At 42.5% G+C, this 21,949-nt stretch overlaps 1 protein-coding gene across 1 annotated transcript in view; it reads left to right on the forward strand.

Moving 5' to 3' along the window:
- Positions 1 to 21,949, forward strand: part of LOC119406430 (zinc finger protein OZF-like) — a 102,169-nt gene that overhangs the window by 58,480 nt on the left and 21,740 nt on the right. The window lies entirely within an intron of this gene.

A 21,949-nucleotide genomic window follows, 5' to 3' on the forward strand; every position in this document is an offset into this window, starting at 1 on the left:
ACAAATTGAAAATATAAGGCTTACCACGAAGCATGTCAACAATAACGTTATTTGCATCATTCAATGCCTCTAATGTCCTCACAACTGAGGAGCCTCAATTGAGAAACAAGGGACCAACTGCTGTAGTATATTATTCATGATATCAAAATAACAGAAGCAAGAGCATGCAACCATGTCTTTTTTTTAGGAAACGCCTATTTTTTCATCCGATCAAGTTGCACCTCTTGCATCCCCCTTCAAAAATTTTGCATATTTTTGTATTTGTAATGAACTTTCTTGCTTCTTGGCGGCATTAATTTCATTCGTCAGGCCTGGCCCACGCTCATCTTGCCATGACTGTTGAAACATCTGGTGGGAACAATACCTAAGGGAACTATATTTGTTGGTAAATGTGGCACAAGACTGCAACGACTTTCCTGCCCACATTGCTATATGAACAAATTGTACCCAGTTTAAACCGTTTGCAAATCATCATATAATGTGTGAATCATAAAATGGCGTTTTTATTGCCGAGCACTTTTGTAATCTGCTCCTGAAAACCTTCAGGTAGGATCTTGTGACCAAACAGGCTCTGAAATCAAATACATATTGAACAGAAAAATAATTTTTCCAGTAAACTTCAGGAAGTTGTGCACGAATATTTAAAGACAATGCTTGGGTGTGTTTTCCAGGAGCAAGTGTGTTGCAATAACAGCGATTTTGACAAAACGGAAATGAAAAGTGATGGAGCGTTTGTAATAGGTTACTTGTGCCATTACTAGTGCTTTCAAATAAAACTGCTGTGAATGCTTTTTGCGTGTATGAAAACTCTTCATTGAACTTTTCATGCAGGTGTAGCGAGTGCCTTGTCCTTATCTCTTTTTGTCTTTATCAATTTTCTGCCCTGAACATGCGTCATAAACAAATGTGGAGCCGGCATTCACAAACCAGCCTCGGTTATCTTTTGCTTTGCTTGCCAGTTTCATGCACTTATCGCTCATTAAGGGCACGGAAACGATAAGGAAAATGAGAGATAAAGGTACGGTTGGTTTGTGAATATGGGCCCTAATATTTGAAAAGGCAGCATTTACTTTAGCAGTCATGTTCTATGTAAATATTTTTAAAAAGATGTGCTGAATTTGTTGTTTTATGCTGTGTTTGAAGGAACCATCATTTGCCTCACTCCTACATCTGTATCACAACATGGAAGGAATCTTATAATTGGGCTTTTCTTGTTGCCTTCCTTCACCATACTTAATATGTGCTGCCTTTTAATCCATTTTATTGAGCCTATAGCTATTCATTACCAGTGGATGAACTGTGAGATCAAGACACTCTTAAACGCCCTGGCTTTGCCATTGTTCTTAAATAACACATATTGAAACTATATGTGCATTCACAGGGTGCCCACACTAACGTTGGCCAACCTCAAGACACAAATAAAAAATCGCACACTTGCAGTTCTGTGGTACATCTGCTTTGGACAACAGTTCGAATTTTGCGCAACAGTCACTTCGCTAGAAGAAAAAGAAGTTATTAAGTATAAAACAATAAAGCAGCACTGTGGCTAACGTTAGCTTGGACCACTTAACCCATTTTTTCTTTCTTAGCAGTAGGTCCTGCCTGCACTGCTTCAGCTTGCAACTGAATTACAAATTTCGACGCAGATTGTTGGTGAATCACTGGGAACTTTAGAGCATGTACCCAAAAAATGAAGCCCAAGGGAGCATACGAACATTAATAAAATTGAAGTATGGCATTTGCAAGTAGTATTTTGAAGTCTTGCTGTTCTATATAACAATCTGAAAAGGTGGCTTTTCAGTCTTGATTGCATAACTTTTGTGAGTGATTCTAGGCAATCATCTAAATCATCTCCAGACAAATAAAAGAATCCATTGCATAAAATTTGTCCAACTCTCCTTCTGTGTTCCTGCAGTAACAATACATACATGCAGATTTCTAATAATGCCCCCTCAAAATTGCATGTGTATCCAAATCTCATATGAAACTCAATCTACACTTGGGACATTGTCAACAGCATGCAGTCACTAGTCGTCAGACAGTGCGCAAGGTACATGGTCATGTGTATTTGTACACATACATGTGTCACATTCAGTTCCTTGTAACTCATTCAAAAAAATAATTTGAGACTGAAATCTAGTGAGATCATTCTGATGTTTCAGAGCTATGCATGCATCACTGGAAAAACTGCAAAGGGGTTGTTTAAAGAATAGACAACTATTGTGACTGTGATAGTTGTGAAAACTCTAATGTGTACAATGGTAGCACACGGACAACATAGGTCGAGTAACAGAGTATGTCTGGTGAACATTATTAGAGTAAATTTCTCTTGGCTGCTGATCTGAAGGTCGCGGGTTCCACTGCGGCTGCGGTGGTCGCATTTCGATTGGGGCGAAATGCTAGAGGCCCGTGTGCTGTGCGATGTCAGCGCACGTTAAAGAATATCAGATGGTCAAAATTTCCGGAGCCCTCCTCTATGGCATCTCTCATAATGATATCATGGTTTTGGGACGTAATACTCTAGGTACTATAATGAGAGTAAATTTTTATTCAAGGCGAAGTATGCCCGTTTCAGTCGTCTTTGTCGTGATTGCAAAAGAAAACGGCCATGTTTTAAACGGTGGCGTGGATGTGATTAGAGAGTGCACAACAATTTCTTTGTTTCTTTGCAGCCATGGAAATCTTGCAATATCTTGCTCAAGCACATGACAAGCACTTCATGCCATGTCGTGGCATGGAGTTCTTGGGTGCCGTAGGAACCGAACCCGCCTTTTAAAGACATCTTCTTAATAATGTTTTGGCATGCACTCTCACTTGCCTTTGTTTTTTCTAGGCATGGCCTTTCATTTGACTCAAAACTGAAAATTTTCATGTGGTAGTCCTTTAAGATAAAGAAGAAAATACTGAGCGCCCCAATTTGGTCGTCTGAAAATTGAAATCTCATGTACTGCTGTATAGCATGAGTGCTGAAGTCCTCCAATGTAGTTTCCGCCAATTACAAGTGCTCAAATTTGTATTGGCCACTGCAGCTCATCTTTTCAATGATATAAGTTGTGAAATATAGTTAGTTGCTGGAAATGTAATTACTAAAATATAAAACTACTCAGAAACATCATGTTTTATTTTTCCTTTCACCGTGGCACTACTTCAGGAACACTTATTTCCTGAATATGCTTAGGTATAAGCTGGCTGTATTCTTTCCCACCATGAAAAGTGGCAAAATTTGCTTGTAACAACTTTGTTATACGTTTTTCTATCATGTTGTGTTAAAGGCTGCATTGATATGCTTAAGGCACCCACACATACTTATTGAGAGACATGTGAGCAAGTTCTCGCAATCCTGCATATCACCAAAGTGAAGCAGTCGTGCACGCTGCTATCAATGTAATAAAACCACTGTTAAAATTCATGTCATTGCAAAATAGAGTGTAAAATGGAGCAATGTGTTGAAACGTTTTTCTTCAAATTAGGAAAAAAGGTGATGCAGTCCCACAGAATCGTAGTGAAAGTGCACTGTGTTGAAACAGTGTGTAAAGAGCATGTGTGTGAGATGGAAAGGAAGTTGTTGAGGAGACGTTGCAAATATCCAACAATATGCGTCAGCACAGAGCGAGTGATTCCACAAGAAGCATATGCTGACAGTTCTTGACAAATTTGCAAGTGATGCAAGAAGTGTTTTGTTACTTATGCTGATTGCTTTAAAGGCCAGTAAAGGAGCTCTTGGAGCTCTTGTTTCCAGTAAAGGAGCTGCCGTTTGGAGCTCTTGTTTCCTGTATATTCTGAGGCCATTCCCGCAACTTTCTAGACGCAACTTGTATATCAGTTGGTGCGTTAGGTATGCTCATGTCAAGGATACTTTGATGCCCAATATGCGTGTAGTGCTTTGTTAAGTTGATGGGGGCATTCTTCAGTGTAAGCCATTGAATGAGCTTTAACATTTAGGCATGCCACGGTGGCTTTTCAAATGTGGCTGTAATGTATGACCATCATATTCATTCAAAATAGTCGATTACGTATAGCATTAGTATAGCATGTGCTCTAGTGTGTTCATTGTAAGTGATGAAACATTGTTTGGGAAGTAAGCCACATTTAGTATTCTGCAGTATCATCATGCTTTCATTGAAACGCTATAAAAATGTTAACGAATAATGTGCAAAGTATGCCAAGAGATCTGGAGCAAGAATACTTTGTGTTATGCACAAAAGTGTGGCTGTATTTTCCACCACCACAACCTGTGATGCTGTTGTAACCCCTGTAAATGTTTTGTTTCTTATCAAATTTCCCATTTCCTTTTCACATCAACTTCTTTCACTCACAATTTATTTCACATCGTTCATAAGCGTGACGTGATGCTTGCTATGTGCATCAATGTATAGGTATTTCTATGCGACAACAAAAGTGTGATATTTAGTTTAATGGTCTTGTGCTGAATCTAAAGGCCACACATGAAAATAACTTTGGGTGTTTTATTACAGTATCTGAATTGCATTTTAGTCAGCCATTTGTGTGTTGGCAGCAGGCTTTCGCATGTAAGCATAGTATATATCTACAGAGCAATGGGAACTTATGTAAGACATGTAGTGAATCAGCACACTGTCGACACTGCGAATAAACCAAGTTTAGTTTGTACTTCAGTTGCCAGTGCAGCAGCTTTTGATTGCTTGGTGCAGCAGTCTGATTCCGTGTAGTGTGTGACACATGCTTTGCATTGCCTCAGTGTTTTCCTTTGGCTGTCCAGATTCCTCGTCCTTGGAATTGCTGAAGCAGTACTGTTCACTCGTGCCCTTACAAAGCTGACTGCATTTCCGCCAGCAGTGCTCCTATGTGAGCAAGTACGAGACATACATAAAAGCACAGCTTCATTTCCACTTAAGTGACCGCCTCTTGCAGTGCCACCTGTGTCACGCTGCATTCAGTCAGAAGTGCGATCTCGCAAAGGACATTCGCACCCACACAGGAGAGCATCCCTTTCCCCATGTCCACTGCACGCTTTATGTGCCAAGTGAGCCTCAAAAACCACATGCGCATGGGGCAATAAGTATATGAGTAAAAATAGGGACACACAAGAACGCAATAAAATGTTGACAGATCTGTGTCTCTGTTGTTTTGTAGGTTTTGTTAGCACTTCTTTAGGTTGCAGTGATAATTGATGTTTTCGAAGTGATTTCGAGATGCCTCAGCGTGGTTGACATGTTTCTCTGTGTTTTTACTGGGACAGATGCGTGCCTCTAAAAATGTACGTAAAGCAGTCTTCTCCACGGTATGATAGCACGTGCCTAAGGCACCTTTGTGTGTGTGTGTGTGTGCTTTGTGCATATAATTAGTCTGCGTTCAAAGTAAAAGCACGACCTTGTACAATTGCAGTGGTAGCCATGCATCAGTCTTATGGGTATTTCGAAGACAAAAAGTCAAGGTGAAAGAATTACCAGCTTTTTTGACTCGGTGATTTATTAAATCCAATGCAGTTCCTTTCTCGTTTCTGAGCAGCAGTGCGTCGATGCACACATTCAGCTTGCAATAAAAAAACACAAAAAAAGCGATGTGAATCATTCTGACTAGCCTACAGAAGCCTTGGAAGGCTAACAAGGACGAAGCAAGACATTTCGAAGCTGTGCTTTCACACATATTTTGCCACACTGAACGCGGTGCGCACGTAACGCGCATTTAGTTCCAGTGTTCAGGCGGCGCTATGAGAACACAAATGCACACAACTGGCATGTGGTTTCACTGAAGAGATTTTCAAAGACAATTATATTACAGCAAAACTTTGGTTTAGGCGAGCTGGTTCATCGTCGAACTTGTACTAAAACTGCTGCTTGGGCGAGTGTGTGTGCATAAAAATCAAATTCGAAACCGAAACTACTCGGGTTAGCCTAGCCTGCCATAAGACGGCGCAGAAAGCGCACGATTGTGTTTATTCTTTGTCCATGTGATGGACACCATGGACACACGCACCACTTTGATGTTGCGGACGCGTTCGAGGAATCTTGTTTGGCGTCATTCAATCTGCATCGTGTCTTTGAAGTTGCGCAGATTCGCATACGTCGATGAACAAACTCGCGAAGGTGTCATTTGAGGCGTATGTGACGAGTGCGGGCGTGATAGCCGCGTGGAACGTCGAACGCAAACAATGGACACGAACGACGACATGTGTGCATGGACCGTCAAGTACCAAGCTTCGTAGGTGACGTACGGCCGTTGGTTTTCTTTGTCATGGCTCCAAAAGTACTGTGGCATGTTACTTATTGTTGTCAGAAACGGTGTGCGCGTAATTAGGTTAAGGTACACTATGGTGTCTTATTTCGAGCTCCGATGCATCATGTGGGCGCGTAATCTTGAAAATGCGGTATGTCGTTGAAATATAGGAAAGTACGTAATGAATGCATTTTTACAGCTCTAACGTATGAAGGTGAGTTGGAAATGGTGGAATATAGTTTGGATGTTGGCCGTCGCGCTAAAAATGGACACAGTGAAAACAACCACGGAGACAGCACATGTGACCGTGTGCCTTAGCGCTACAATCAGCACCCAGAATTGCTCACACTTGTTGGTTTTATTTCTGGAGTAAATGTTACGTTTCTGTGTGAGCGTGATCCCGGTCGAACCGCAGCGTGTGTGTCTCCCTGGTTCTTGTTTTGACCGTGTACCTTCCTAGCGTTTCAACCAGTATCCAAGTAATGCAGGGTCAGTAAGCCATCTTTTCTAGTCTTGCGAAGGATAATTATAACTCGAGAAGCATAATTCTGCTACGTGCCAGAGATATGTGCATTAGAAACCGTGATAACTTGCAAAGCACCCAATATTGGCATCTGTCAACCTGACTACAGCTCAAGCAGTGCCTTATTTAACAATTATGCGATTTATCGTCAAAGCTCAAGTTTCAGCAGGGCTTCTTTATGCCTTTTAATTTCTCAGTATTAGTACTTCCAACAATGACTGGGCAATCTAAGCACGCCCATCTGCTGACTGATGAAAAACATGTTTGCACCTTCGCAGATGTGTTGTTTCTTACCTGCTAGGCCAAACCCTGAAACGCTTTCTACAATTCTTTACAAAGACAGTGGCATTCGTGTGAGTTGTTCAGACCAATAAGAGACCAAGTGCTCCGCATAACATGTGTAGATTGTTATAAGGCTTCACACATGTGCATTGCAACAGATTGCCCTGTGCCGCTGAAGTCACTTTCCAGCCGCCCAGGCTTTGGGATCTCTTTTCTTTTTTCTTTCCTCCTTGATGTGGCATTCGGAATATCACATATGTGACCAGTCTGGTTGTCTTCTTTAGTGGCATGCAGAGATCACTGGGAAAATTATGTAGTGTGCCCCTCCACAATTTGTGGCGTGTTGGCAGAGGATCACAGAAGATGGTTAGCCCTGACCCCTTGGTGAAGAAGTTGAAAAAAAATTAAGCTTATTGTTGAAGAGTACCCTTTAATTCCCAATAGTTACCTTGATATGAGATGGTTTCCTTAATAAAGTACTGACGCAAAAATTTTACATAGTCTTTTCTTCTGTTGCAATAAGTAGCTAATGACCAACTTATCACTGATCGATATCTTGTTTGCTAGAGCGCAAGAGTTAATTATTTGGAGACAGTTTTATTGCCAAGTCAGTGTCGATGTCGTGAGGTGGGGCGTTTCGTGCAAAGTTCCGCGACATGCACTTTAATACCGATTTTAATCATGTTCTAGGCAATAAGCTGTTGATATTTTTTACATTATGCGTGTGTGGAGTTCACACAATTATATCCCACAAATTACCTCGCCTTCAAAGTGTTGTGTCGATACTGCTTTAGAGGGACGCTAAAGTGAAACAACGAATCGGTCTAGGTTGATAAATTTTACTCTGGAAACTTTAATGCCATTAAATTTCACCATCATAGCTTTAACAACAGAGAATAAATCAAGGTCAAGTATCGCTTTTAAGTTTCACGACAAAATATCCGTGCGTGACATCACGGATTTGAAAGTATTTTTGCTTTTTGGCGACATTGGCCTAACTAAATTTGCTGAAACTTCGCATGTTGTCTCTTGCCTTCTCGGAGGACAATGCACTTTGTTTTTAAAAATTAGAAACGACATAAGTCCTAGCAGACCCCTTCAAAATCTATGACGTCATGGCAATTGGTGCTGGAACTTCAAGGTGGCGTCGCCACCCGCGTTTTCATTTTGAGCGTTTTCTCGCTTACAATATGTGAAATACACATGTGACGGGTGCACATTTCAGTGCTGCATTTTTGTACGCTTGCCAGCAGCGGCTTTCTTATATACCACGCCACTGCCGCTATCACCGATGTCAGTAGCTCACATCAAGCTTCGCTTGCAAAAAAGATTGGCGAAGCTTGCATTAAGCCGCACAAGCATTAAAACAGCGAAATCGGACGATTCGGAAGACTAATCTGGTTGCTTCTAGGTTGCTTTTAGGTCGTTGCTAGGCTTTAGCTAGGTGAGACAAAAATTTGGAGGCACAAAGGAACAAGGACAAGAAATGACAGGACTGGTGCCAAACTAACAACTGTTTTATTGCCGTGTTGCCCAGCTAGCCCAAGAACGCGTTTTAGTTTAGCTAGGTAATGCTAGGTTGTTTCTTCCTTGATTAGGAAGAAAGCTATTATGAGATCACAACAACAGTGCTGCAGTTGTCCACTGCTGGTGTCTGTAACCACCATCGCACGAAATAAGAAAAAAATGAAGTGAGAAAAAGTTATCAAGGATCAGATGGAATTTGAACCCGGGCTCTCTGCATGACAGTCGAGTATTCTACCACAGAGCCACACTGGTGCTTCAAACTCCTTTTGCAAAAAGACCCTACACAGGTGTCATGTCAGGCAAGGAATCACATCAACATATGTAATATAAACCTTATGCAAAATCTGCAGCCATCTAGCGGTCGCCGTGCGCATTTCCACCATGTTGAAGGCTAAGCCATTGCACTCCGCATGTGCGCGCACGGAGCGTACGTATCGGCGTGTGGTGGCTGATAGTAACGGCAATGCCGAGATGTTTTCGTGTGCCGTGTTGCCCAGATTGAGGAAATTGGGGTGCTGGAAAAAGGTTTACAGGCAACTAACCTCCATGTTTATTTGATTTCCTCATGGCTAATGAGAAGCGGAAGATCGTTCCACTGCTCCGGCTACTGCTTACGACTAACGCCGTGTTTACGTTCGCCGTTCTTAATAGATGCGATATGCGACAGCATCGGCACTCATCAGAGTACACTCTTTCGTGTCATGCAGGAACCAGACAGTTTTCGCGCCATGTGCTTGCAGTCACAGAGAAACCGCGGCTTCGTGTACGAGCTTCAAAGCTGCATCGCGGCTGCATGCCTGCGCTGCTGTTTACGCCTTCACTTTGTTCATTACATTGCGATAACAATTACATGTTAGATAGTTAGACCGAGCGCATCATCGATTCTAAGCAAACGGACCGATTGTGCTGGAGCGTGTTGTTTGTAGTTTTTCGATTGTGGAGTTTAACAAGGTAGCATTTGGTGGGATGCTTTGCGCGCGTATTGCTTCACTGTGGGTGTTTTTTCAAGCATTTCATGTGCTATCACTGCCAAATTCAGAGGGCGGCCCGGATGGCCTGACTGCCCTCCCTTACTTTATTACAGCGAAAGCTGTTATGAGATCATTTCACCGGCCGTTTTTGGCGCCGTAGTTGTCCGCCGCCGCCACCGCCGGTGTCCGTAACCAGTATCACTCGAAATAAGTAAAAAAACGAAATAAGAAAAAAATTCCAGGATGGAACGAGGTTCGAACCTGGGCCCTCTGCGTGGGAGCCCAGTATTCAACCTCTGAGCCATGCCGGTTCTTGAAACTGCTTTGCAAAAAGGTCCTATACAGCCTTCTTGTCGGGAAGGAACCACATTAGCATATGCAATATAGCATGGTAGAAGAGTAAAATAAGCACCAAGCGTCGCACAACGCGAATTCTGTAACCAGGCGTCACACAATGCGAATTGCGCAACGAGTAGGTTGTTGAATGCTTCCAACCCATTACAAAGGGCTCTGCCATAATTCTTCATCGTCATCAGGCACAGCATCAACATAGTGCGCATAATGCCTTACATGCGTTTAGCAGGTACCACGGCTCTCCATAGAATGACGAAAAATGGCACAGTGCCTGCTGCCCTACTTCTCAAAAATTACAATAATTTATAGCGTAGTGGGTTCCTCGCAAGCACGCTTGTATTGGTTGCCATGGAAGCCCATAAGCACATGATCCACTTCCTCGGGGTCTCAGTAACATTACAGTGATTTATAGCGTAGTGAGTTCCTCGCAAGTGCACTTGTATTGGTTGCCAAGGAAGCCCATAAGCGCTTGATCCATTTCCTCGGGGTCTCAGTAAAGTTCTTCGCCTCCCCCCTTTCTCCCACGTCAACGTATGTTATACAGCATGACGGGAGAGGGAAATAGTGACCGGGCGTCACCCAATGCAAATTACATAACTGGTGGCCCGTTTAGAGCTTCCAACCCATTGCAAAGGGCTGAGCCATAATTCTTCATCGTCATCAGTCGTCGCGTCAACAAAGTGCACATAATGCCTTACAGACGTGTAGCTGGTGCCTCGCTTCTCCGCAGAATGACGAATAATGGCTTAGTAGGTGCTTCCCAACTTCACAAAAATTGTGGTTTATGGCATAGTGGGTACCTTTCTAGTGTACTTGTATTGTAGCCCCAAGAGAGCTTAACGGGCTCTAGAAACGCCACTCTTCCAGCTTTCGCTGTGACTGTGCTGCGGTTTCAGCGCAGGCCTGGCGTTTTTTTTTTTATAATTTATACCCAAAGAAGAGCACATATCAGGCTCTCCCGGAAGCTGATCCACCTTAGGAAAAATCCTGTATCCACCCCTGTGTGCTATGAAATGTTAACATGTGTGGCACTTTTCGTATGAAACAGAAGAAAAAAGTGCTGTTCCAGGAAATATGTTACACTCCACCGTGGGTGCGCTACCGTTGGTTACGCGCTGAGGTGGTTTCGCAAGTGTTCAGTCGGCGACGCAAAACTGCCTTGCGGAAACGGGTTGAAATTGTAAGGCGCCAGTAGGCCCCGAAAGCGACGATATGAACTCAAATATTCTCGGCCTTTCCTGTTATTTACGAGCACATGTTGGAAGGGTGTTCAATAAAATACCAGCTAACCGGTACCTACTTCTTGGAGCAACTAAGACTTTTACTTTTCATGTTCACTTTTCACGTGCATGAAAAGCGGAATTTAAAATTTTTTTTTTTTTTTTTGCATTTTAATCGTGCATACGTCGGTGGCTACAGCAGAGAAAGATTTTTTTGCTTCAAAAATAAAGAAAGAGGACAACGTTTTATTTAAAATTAAATGCACAATACATCTGGTCAACGCGGGCTGTCCCTTATGAAATACGCTTTGAAATGGGTCAACAGCACTTTCTTACCGTCATCGCTGTGCCTTGCCGTGTCGTGCGCTAAAGCCTCCTCCCAACCATCACACACTATACGCATGATATTCAGATAGCTAACAACACTTTATTCGCTACAATGAAAGCAGACAAAGTGTATAACCTAGCGCTAAGCTTCATTCTCAACGATGACAGGCTTACGTGTGACTCGGCAACAAACTTGTACCTTCTTCTCGTTGTGAGGCAGTTCTTTACGCTTAGTAATTGTCAACGTAATAGCTAGGAGATGCCGGCAGCGTGTACGGGCCCTTACACGCTCGTCTGACGTTTTTTATGCCCCGATTTCCCACTATCAAAGCAGGTACCAGCAAGAAGTTATAGCAGCGACAGCAATAAGATTCGGACACAAGCCTCCAACATGGCGCCGAATCAGTAGCTTCGTCAAACCTCCTACAGATGGCAGCAATATTGCATAAGGTCTATAGAGTTGTGGGAGAGTAAAATTACGACCGGGTGTCACACAATGCGAATTACATAACTAGTGGGTCATTTAAAGCTTCTAACCCATTACAAAGAGCTCAGCTATGGCCACCACATCAACAAAGTGCACATAATGATTTACAGGTGTGTAGTGGGTACCTTGCTGCTCTGCAGAATAACTAATAAGGGCGTAGTGGATGCTTCCCTACTTCACAAAAATTATGATTTATGGCGTAGTGGGTGTCATGCAAGTCTACTTGTATAGTTGCCCCTAGAGAGTTTATAAAAGACTCTAGAAAGGCCGCTCTTCCAGCTTTTGCTGTGACTGTGCGCCGCTTTCCATGCTGGCCTGGCAGTATTTTGGCATGTGTAGTGGAGGTTAAGCATAGACCTACACTGTCCATTGTTGCATTTTGTAATGCCGGTCACCCTGCACGAAGTTTTATAGCGTTTCATGCAGTTGACTTTGCGTGTGTAATTCTTCCAGCATCAAAGAAAAGGGGACCACAAAAATCTTTGCCATTCTGGGGAAAACATGCTTTCTGCCGCTATGAAGGTCTGCTTCAGCATGACAGGTCACCTACCAATTTACTCAGGCGATAAGTCGTAGCACTGTCCATGCGTCTTTTTACTCCCTCGCAGCCGTTACCCATGCCCTTCACTCGGCAGGATTGACAGGCATTCATCTACATTAAAGGGGCCCTGCAACACTTTTTATGAGTAATTACTGAAAGTGCATTGCACCAGTCCCCTCTTCGAAAGTGTTCACCTGCTTATGCTGTTACAATGAAACTACATTCGTTACGAAATTAAGATTGTGGCAGTAATACCAGGGCCGTTACTGAGGTGGTGTTGAGGGGGTTCTGACACCCCCCGCAATTTTTTCATGTTTTAACTTTTCGGGTGGCACTAAAATAGTTTCACGCCTTCACAGCGACCACTAGTTGCCAAAGTTGGCCGTTAAGGTACGAGCACACTGGTGGCGCGGCACTGTCCCGCTCGCTTGACGCCGCCTTTCTCTATTTCTCCCACGGAGCATCAAAGTTTTTCTCCCGCCGACCCAATCGTCCGGGGACCTATTTTCACCGCTGCCCCCAGCTGCTGCGCAAACAAACCAGCAATCACCACCTGCTTTTTCTCCCCTTCCTTCTCGCACGGGCTGTTGTCATAGCAACCAGACAGTTCTCCTCACACGCACCACCCCTCTCCTTCTCTCGAGTAGAAATCGCAAACAGGCGAGCGCGCGCTCTTCGTCATGACCACTCTTGTCTCACGAGTCTCACGCCGGCAATGTGGACAGCGTGCCGCTGCTTGCCGCACGGAGGTGCCGACGGGTGGGACGCCGCGGCGGCATGCTTTCTGCCAGTGTGCACGTACCTTTATACACACAACCCCCCCCCAAGAAAATTCCTGCGTACGGCCCTGAGTAATACAACCATGTTTATGGACTGCTCCTTTGGACTGGTTGTCTTGAAACAAGCAGAATTCGATATTTGCCTTTTGCCTATTGTCCGACTGAATTTAGGGAGAAAAGAATGGGCTTAATTGCAGTGTATAAAGTTTAATCATGAGTATCAAGAAATTGTGCCTCTCTTTACAAAGAATTTGCGCTTGCTGTATATATTCGGTGATGTGTTTTATTAATATAGTCTCCCTTAATACTTAATATATACTCTTAATATATAAACGTGTACTCTTAATATACTCCTTGCAGGTCTGTTCAGCAATAAAAATGTTCGTCCAAGTGTAGCTGAGAGAAACAATTTTTAGATAAGTTACGATAAAACTCTACCGTGCCATTTTCTACATGCAGTGGAGAAAGTTAAGATTATTTGCATAGATGTACAATGGTAGGGGTGGAACAGCTGTGCCATCTTGCGCCGAACCACCCCTGTTGCACCAAACTCGTTTATTAGCGCCATACTGTGCCGCAGCGCCCGAATTTAGTTGCAAGACGCAACAGCCATCAAACCCCGTGCCCGCGAAAGTGGCTGAAGCATCGTGCTTTCGGTTTCATCGAAATTGTGATAGTTGCAGTTTCATCAAGGTTGTGATCAGCTATGGAAGATGGCTCAACAGGCGATATGTGCCATGCAAGAAAAAAAAGAAAAGAAAAAAAGTGGGGGGGGGGGGGATTTCACAAGGGTTCAGAACAAGCGCTGTCTTTTTTTTTTTTGTGCTTTTAAAAAAGTTCATTACACCAAGGTGTCTTTTGTATGAAAAAAACACTTTATTGCCCGGAATGGTCTTTTGCGTGCATAGTATCGCAATAAGAAAATACTAGAATTTTTCACTTCTGGAGAAGTTTAACCTAGAAGAAAACTTCCAGGATATGAGTGTATTTCTCCAGGCATTGTACTACCTAGCACGACTGCGGCCATTGGGAAACGAACTATATAAAACAGAAGGAAAAGGACAACACGAACGCATGTATAGCCGCCCATTTTTTAACCTGAATATGTGAGCGTTGACAGCCAAGCCGATGAGCGCACAATGTCATAGTGCAGCAGGAAAATCAACTAGAATACGTGATTGCACACAGTGAACAGTCCGGTGCAGATTCGTCTGCCAGGCTGTTATATGAAACAGACAACACCACCTGCTTTTTTTGTCCTTGATTTTTTTTTTTGTCTCGTTTTTTGTTTGCACTGGCAGATATCTTTTTTTGCCTCAGGAATGTGCTGCGTGAACCACAGGAAAAGAAAAAAATGCTGATACACACGTAGTATAATCAGCGGGTGTTATGTCACATCCCATCCAATCCATCTCTCGCGCAACCATGTGGCCTTTTTTTTTTATAACTAATGGCAGTGTTCAGAAGAGAAAAGAGCATGATGGTAATGGTCATTAAAAGAAGCGAGGGCGGTGTCCGGTTTTCGGAACAGCCTATCAAAGACAGATGCACAGGAATGCTCATCGAGGGCATGCACATATTCTCGTTAATTTCGCCGCTGTGCTCCATTATACAGCGCTTATTGACTTGGCGGTTGACGCTCGCGCGTTCAGGTTTAAAGGGACACTAAAGGCAAATATTAAGTCGACGTTGATTGTTGAAATAACGGTCCAGAAACCTCGTAGTGCTACTTTTGTGCCAAGGAAGTGCTTATTTCGAAATAAAATCACGTTTTAGTGGTTCTTTTTAGTGGTTTCTTTACAGTTTCTTTAGCGGTTCATTTTAGTGGTTATTTAGCTTGTGTATCTCATGGGCTAAAGAAAGTAGGAAGTAGATATGGTGTTAATGTTGTTTTCACGGCTGCCAATAAGCTAGGTAAGATTTGTGCCACTGTGCAGAGGAAGAATTAGTGTGTAAAAGACAAGAAGCGGACAGATATTTGTTTCGTAAAACACGCCAACAAATTCACTGATTGCCGTACAAATGTGGTGTACAAGGTCCCTTTCAGCTGTGGCTGCTTCTATGTAGGACAGACGGGCCGATGCATTAACCAGAGATTGTTGGAACATAAGAGATCGCCAACAGGAGGCTCACCTTCTGATCTGTCTTTACATTGTCGAGATTGTAAGTGCACGCCAAAATTCAATGAATGCGCAGTGTTGTACCAGCATAGAAATGAAGAAATACGCCTGATGATTGAAGCACGGCATATCGAGAATAGTGGTAGCGCATGCGTGAGCCAACTGTCGATTAACTTGGATAAAGATGAAATCAAATGCCTTAACAGTTCTCTTCCACATAGACCCCCACGCGTGCCGGATTGATAGGTTCACCTGTTGCATGGGCATGCGCAGATAAGTTTTCGTGCCTTCGTTCTTTCCCGCCGTTGTGCGTTTCTCCAGTTGTTAGTCCGCGTTTGTGGTGTCCTTACTTCTTTCTTGTGTTCGTGTTTGCATGCCCTGTCTTTTTAGAATGAACGGCTTTTTCACTTCTCTTTTGCAAAATAAGTTCATAATTTACGAACTCATCAAGATAATAAAAGTGTATTGATGTAACGCACATTTGTTTGTTTTCTTTATACTTTTGATATTTGGCATTTGGTTAATTTGGACATTTTTTCCAGTCCTGTGAAATCCAAACTGATGAGCTTTTACTGTAATTAGTTACACATTGTGATAAAGTAGGATATGTACTTTTGTATGTGGTTGTGTAAGTGTCTGAAACATTTTATGGTGAATTAATTACACTGTATTCGATGATATCACTATGCTTTCACTGAAGCAGGATAGAGATATTAATGGGAAATGTGTAAACTGTGCTAGTACACATAGAGAATCAATTTTTTGTGCAGTCCACATAAATGTGCTTGTATTTCTGACCACCAAAAACTGTGATATCGTTCTATCCCTTGCAAATATTTTGTTTTCCTTTTATTTCATGCTTTGCAGTTTGTTTCATTTTAACTTTGTTCGCTCTTATTTTATTTCTTATGCTTCATGTGTTGGTATTATGAAGTTGTTTGGTTGCCGGTACAGCATTTTATGGATACTTTTATGAGAAAAAAAGAAAGTACAATAAATACTTCACCGAGCTGGTGGCTAATCTATTAGCATATTACGAAGAAATTTGGCCGTTTAAGTATAGTATCAGAATTACATCTAAATTGCGTCCCTCTGCATTTACTGGAGGTTTCTGCATGTATTAGACGCAGTATTTACTTACAGAAAGTGAAAACTTTTGTAAACGTGTTGTCATATCACAGTTACTGCTGCAGTAATATGTAGCTTGCATAGGCGAAGGTGATCGTGTACTTCATTTACAAGTGCAGTAACCTCTCTTCTTTGCCTGGTGCTGTAGTTTATTTGCAGACAATCTACGTCAGATGGTTTTCATTGCCTTTCTTTTCTACCTGTGTCTTTGCAGGTTCCTTGTCTTCGGCATTCCAGCAGCACCATTCACTCGTATCTGTACAAGGCGGACTGCATTCCTGTCGTCAATGCACCTATGTGTCCAAGGACAGAAGAAACATGAAAAGACACCTATGCAAACACACGGGCAAGCGTCCCAGTGCCACCTGTGTCCAGCTGCATTCTCTCAGAACGCTCATCTTAAAGGGCACATTCGCACCCACACAGGAAATCGGCCCTTTTCCTGTCACCGCTGCAGTGCATCTTTTTTGGTCAAAAGTAGCCTCGTGGACCACATGTTCACTCACACAGGAGAGTGTCCCTTTTCCTGTGACCACTGCAGTGCATCTTTTTCAGTGAAAGTGAACCTTATTAGCCACATGCACACCCACACAAGAGAGCGCCCCTTTGCCTGTAACCATTGCAATGCATCATTTTTAGTGAATATGCCTTGTGAGGCATATTCGCATCCACGCAGGAGAGCGTCCCTTTTTTTTGTGTCCACTGCAATGTATCCTTTTCGAGGCAAGGCTAGCTCAAAGACTGCATTTTCTGTTGTCATTTGACGAAAAAACCCTAAAGGTCAGGGGCATTCATTGTTACAAGGGCAAAAAGAGAGTCGAATGATTAATCAAATATTTATAAAGTAACATGTAAAATTCATAAAATATTTTAAGTGCCTCAGGATTTGAGTTTCTTACGTTATATGCGTGGAAAGAAATCGTTCATTACAAATAAAAATTTAAGTGCGCTTGGGTGATTTTGTAGATATGCCCTGATCATGAGTCTACTCGCCTTCAAAATGGATTGGCTGGAAATTCATTCCTCATTCGAGCCTTGTTGTGCTCGCACATTACATATTTAATTTGCTGGGCAATTGGTGACAGTTGTGCAATTGTTGTGAAACATTTTTAGCGTGTGCGAGATTTTTGTCTTTCCTGCAAGCTTATCAACGAAAGAGTGGTTTGGTGTACATTTAATAATAGCTTCAAAAGTGAGCTACAGTGTAATGAAATTCTCAATGTTACAAAGGAGTATTGTATTGTGACGGTGTATATAGGAGATTCACTATGTTTAACCTTGCTATAAGGAAGCATCTTCATTCCCTGCTTCAGCAGAATAGTTTCACTCCTTCTGCAAAGGAAGATTTATACTATAGTAAGAATCTTTTCCAAGTCCCAGTGGTCAGATTATTGGAGCTTTTTTGGTGAACTCATTTTTGAATGGTGTGGGCCACATGGCAGAGAGTAGCCATACAGCTTTCTTGGCAGTGGCTGGGGCAAGGGGGTCATGAAGTGACTGCTTCTGATGTCTTCCATAACAAGCTACAACGGCAGCTCTTGTTTTTTGTCCAGCTTAATTTATTTGCCTTGATGTCATAATTGCTGCATATTTATGAAGAACTACAATTAATGTTCCCTTAATTTTCTATGACTTAATTATTGCTTGGCCTCATTATAGTGTGCCTAATAAATGGGGTCCTCAGTCCTTTCCCCTTTACTCCCCTTTCAGTTTCTTAATTATATGTAGAACATCTTCAATCGCTTATCAAAATGAAATATATTTGGCTTCCATGTTGTCTCTTCGACAACGATAAGCTTGTTTGCACCATTTGATGCCTCCGATTTCATAAACGATAGATCTTGGCAACTGAGAAGCGGCCGATTGAGAAACAAGAAGAAAACTGCTGTAAAATATGAACAGTGACTATGGCAATAACAGAACAAAGTGACATCTTACAACTACTTGCTCTTTGTATAGCATGAAGTATTCGTGCACCCTTATTAAGCTGCTTTTATTAATGTGCTGGAATTAATATAGAACAACGCTAGCAGATTTATCATCCGGAATGACTCAGCAGATGCCATATGCCAGCTTGACATTCCTTGTCGCTATCCTCCTAAAATATTGCACAGTTTTGTCTCTTTGATGAACTTTTATGCTACTTGCCCACAGGCATTCCATTTGTCACACAAGCTTCGCAGTCATCTAGCCATATCTATTCAGAACGTGTGTAACTCGAACAAATCCAGATAGAACTGTATTTCTTTCCAATTATGGCTCAAGGCTTGACCAGCCTTCCTGCCCAAATTGCTGTTTAAGGAATATTTGCCAGTTTAAATTGCATCGAAAATCATCGCGTGATGTGTTAACCAAGAAGTGTAGTTTCATTTGTGTGGTCCTTTCGGTTATCTCTATCTGAACACAGTGCGGTACGAGTGTAGGAGTAAGAAGGCTCCAAGATGAAATGCATAATTAATGGCAAAATCTAATTTTCTTTTTCTTTTTTTTTTGAAGTTTAAAAGACAATTCTTGTGTGTGGTGTCCAGGAACAAATGTTTTGGAATTACAGCTATTTTTACACGAAGAAATAAAAGGTCGGGCAGCTTTTCGTGTGAGTTACCTGTGCCTTTTTGGGCACTTTCATTTATTTAATTCTAGTGCAACAGTGTTAGGCATGCATAAAAACTCCTGACCGGACTTTTTCACGCAGGTGCAGCCAATGCGTTTGCCTCTTCCCACATCGCCCTCCAACAGTTCAGCAGCTTCAAACATTGCAAGCAGATTCCCACTAGCCCTCCACTCTCTACCTGCTCAATTTCAATGAAAGCTGCAGTCGGCACCAGAGCCAAATCTATATCCAGAGTTTCTACAACCTGCGTGGCACATCCTGCCTTGATATAAGCATGATGCAACAGACATTCCTACCACTATGTACATACATACAAACAGTAGCCCCAGTCACAGCCATGTTCGCAGTCATGGTCTCCACCTTCAGTGTTTGCAGCATTGTATCGCTTAAATTGTGTACTTTAATAAAGAGCATATCAGTGGGGAGTTTAAGGGAGCGTCCAAAATTTTCTCTTTGAACTGCATTACCATGAAATTTCTCTCATGTATAAGGACATCTCTAAATCAGTGTACTTCTGCCAGGATTCAAGTAAATCTACTCAGCTAGGGAACATGGGCATGTTTGTTGTTTGCTGTGGCTGAAGCCATACGGAACTTAGCCGGCACATCAAGGACTTTCTGTATTCCATATTCGTTTATTTATTTATTTCCCTATTGTTTTTTTCACTCCCACACATATTCTGCACATTTGCTTCATCACTCATCAGTATTACTTTGCTATGGGCTAATCTTTCAGTGCACCTTGTTTGTGTTTGCAATGCATATTAGTTGTTTCCAGGATTGGAATGTTAACTAGAACGTGCCCTGCATACTCTTCTAGCTCAACATTGACGTAATGAGCTTCTGTTGAACTATACTTTTATTGCGATAGCAATTATATGGACACTCTCGGCTGGTTTTTGTCGCTTGCCGTCGCCAGTCATGTCCTGGATATGTGTATGTATGTATATATAAATAAAAGCCACAAAGAAACTAAATTGGAAGAAAAATTTCGAAGGGTCGCCACCGTGATTCGAACCTTCGACCCCTCGCTTCGCAGCGCAGTGCTTTAAAGGGACACTAAAGAGGAAAACGATTTTTCTCATATTTGTAAAGTACTCTTTCACGATACCCAGAACACCACAGCTTGCTACGAGAAGACTCTTAGTAAGCGAGAAAACTTGCTAAAACAAAATGTGGGTGGCAACGCCACCTAGAAGTTTCCGCACCATTCGCCGTGACGTCACATGTTTTGACGGCGCCTACTAGGGACTACGTAATTCCTGATTCGGTAAAAATGAAGCACATAGTCCTCTGAGGGGGCCTTAGACTTAACATACTAAGTTTGGCTTAATTTTGTTGAGCCAATGGCGCCAAAATACTATAAATACGCTTTGAAATCCGTGACGTCACGCGGGGAGATTTCGGCACGAAATTTAAGTATAAATCTTTAAACCTGATTTTCTCCCTTATAAATAAACCTATGATGGCAAAATTAATGACATTATGGTTCTTGGAGCAGAATTTATCCGATCTAAAATGATTCATTGTTTCTTGTTAGTGTCCCTTTAAACAACTCGGCCACATGCCACCAGCTGTTTAGCATAACAACGGCGAGCTATTTATATAAACATCTAACGCAAACAGCATGCAGAGCTCGAAGGTGCTTCAGTATGTGTAGTATCACCTGCGAGATTGCCCGAAGGGCGCGCTTTAAAGCAACGCTCCTACATTTTCCTTCAGACGCACACTAAAAAGTGGCCGATTTCTGTACCCATTGATGATATGGAACGCTGAGTAAACGATGCGTCTAACGCCACCGTGCGGCAGGAGACGCGGGGGGGGTGTCAGTCCACGTGCCGCAGTTTTAAAGAAAAAGAAGCCTAAGAGCGTTGGATTGCAGCGCGCTGCTCAAACACGAAGTAACAAACGTAACAGTGAGTTTAAGCTCGTCCTGTGTGTACCTGTGCATTCTTTTCGAGGGTCCTTCCTTCTGTTTGAGAAGTGTGCTGCAAGTGTCGAGCTGTGACCGTTAGTTCACTATCGAGCTGCTTGCCGTTCTTCGTGTTACATTCTAATTTGCTGCTATCGCATTCATTGCTTCGCCGTTTCGGCGAAACTGCGACTTTTTTTTTGTCCTTGGTTCTTACTATCTCTCATCACAGTTGCTCTTAAACTGCCTTAGTGAAAGGTAATTATTTTAGTTGTGATTTCCAAGGAACGGACGACACATAATGTAGCCTCCTTACATATTTACACATTAGCTTTCTTTTTGTGAGCGAAACATCTGGGTATCTGGCTGATATTGTGCTTTCCACACTATCGCCCAATTTATTCAAAGCAATCAATGTGCAAAAATTATATATGTACGCTTTTTCCATTTAGAATACTAGTCATTAGATACTGTTTTCCTTCTTATTTAGCTTGCCTTGACTTGCTTAGATTGTTAGATATCACGATACCGCACCTGCACTCCTATGTAACTCATGCCTCTGATCAATAAACATTGAGCTGGAGTATGAACACTAGTGCTTTGAAGCATGTGCGAGTCGATGGGAGTATAAACGCGATCCCAAGTAAGTTTTATAGTAATGATGAACTTCTGTAGATAGAACTACAGGTGGTAAAACGTTGCGGAGCTCGTGCAGACCCGCTCAAGAAATATATTTTGCGCTTAATGCTCACTCAGGACTAGACTCACCGAAATTTTCCTCACCTGGACTCACTCAGACTCACTAAAATTTTTCTCAGCCGGACTCACTCAGACTCACACTCGCCAAAGTATTACTAACCCGGACTCGCGATTCGGTCTGAATAAGTCTACTCGTGAGTGAGTTTGCTGACCTATGGTGCCGGGTCACGTCGATATCGACTGCAGTGACGAAGCAGATGCTTGTGCAGCAGTA

Source organism: Rhipicephalus sanguineus, chromosome 10, assembly GCF_013339695.2.
Source record: "Rhipicephalus sanguineus isolate Rsan-2018 chromosome 10, BIME_Rsan_1.4, whole genome shotgun sequence".
Taxonomy (NCBI): domain Eukaryota; kingdom Metazoa; phylum Arthropoda; class Arachnida; order Ixodida; family Ixodidae; genus Rhipicephalus; species Rhipicephalus sanguineus.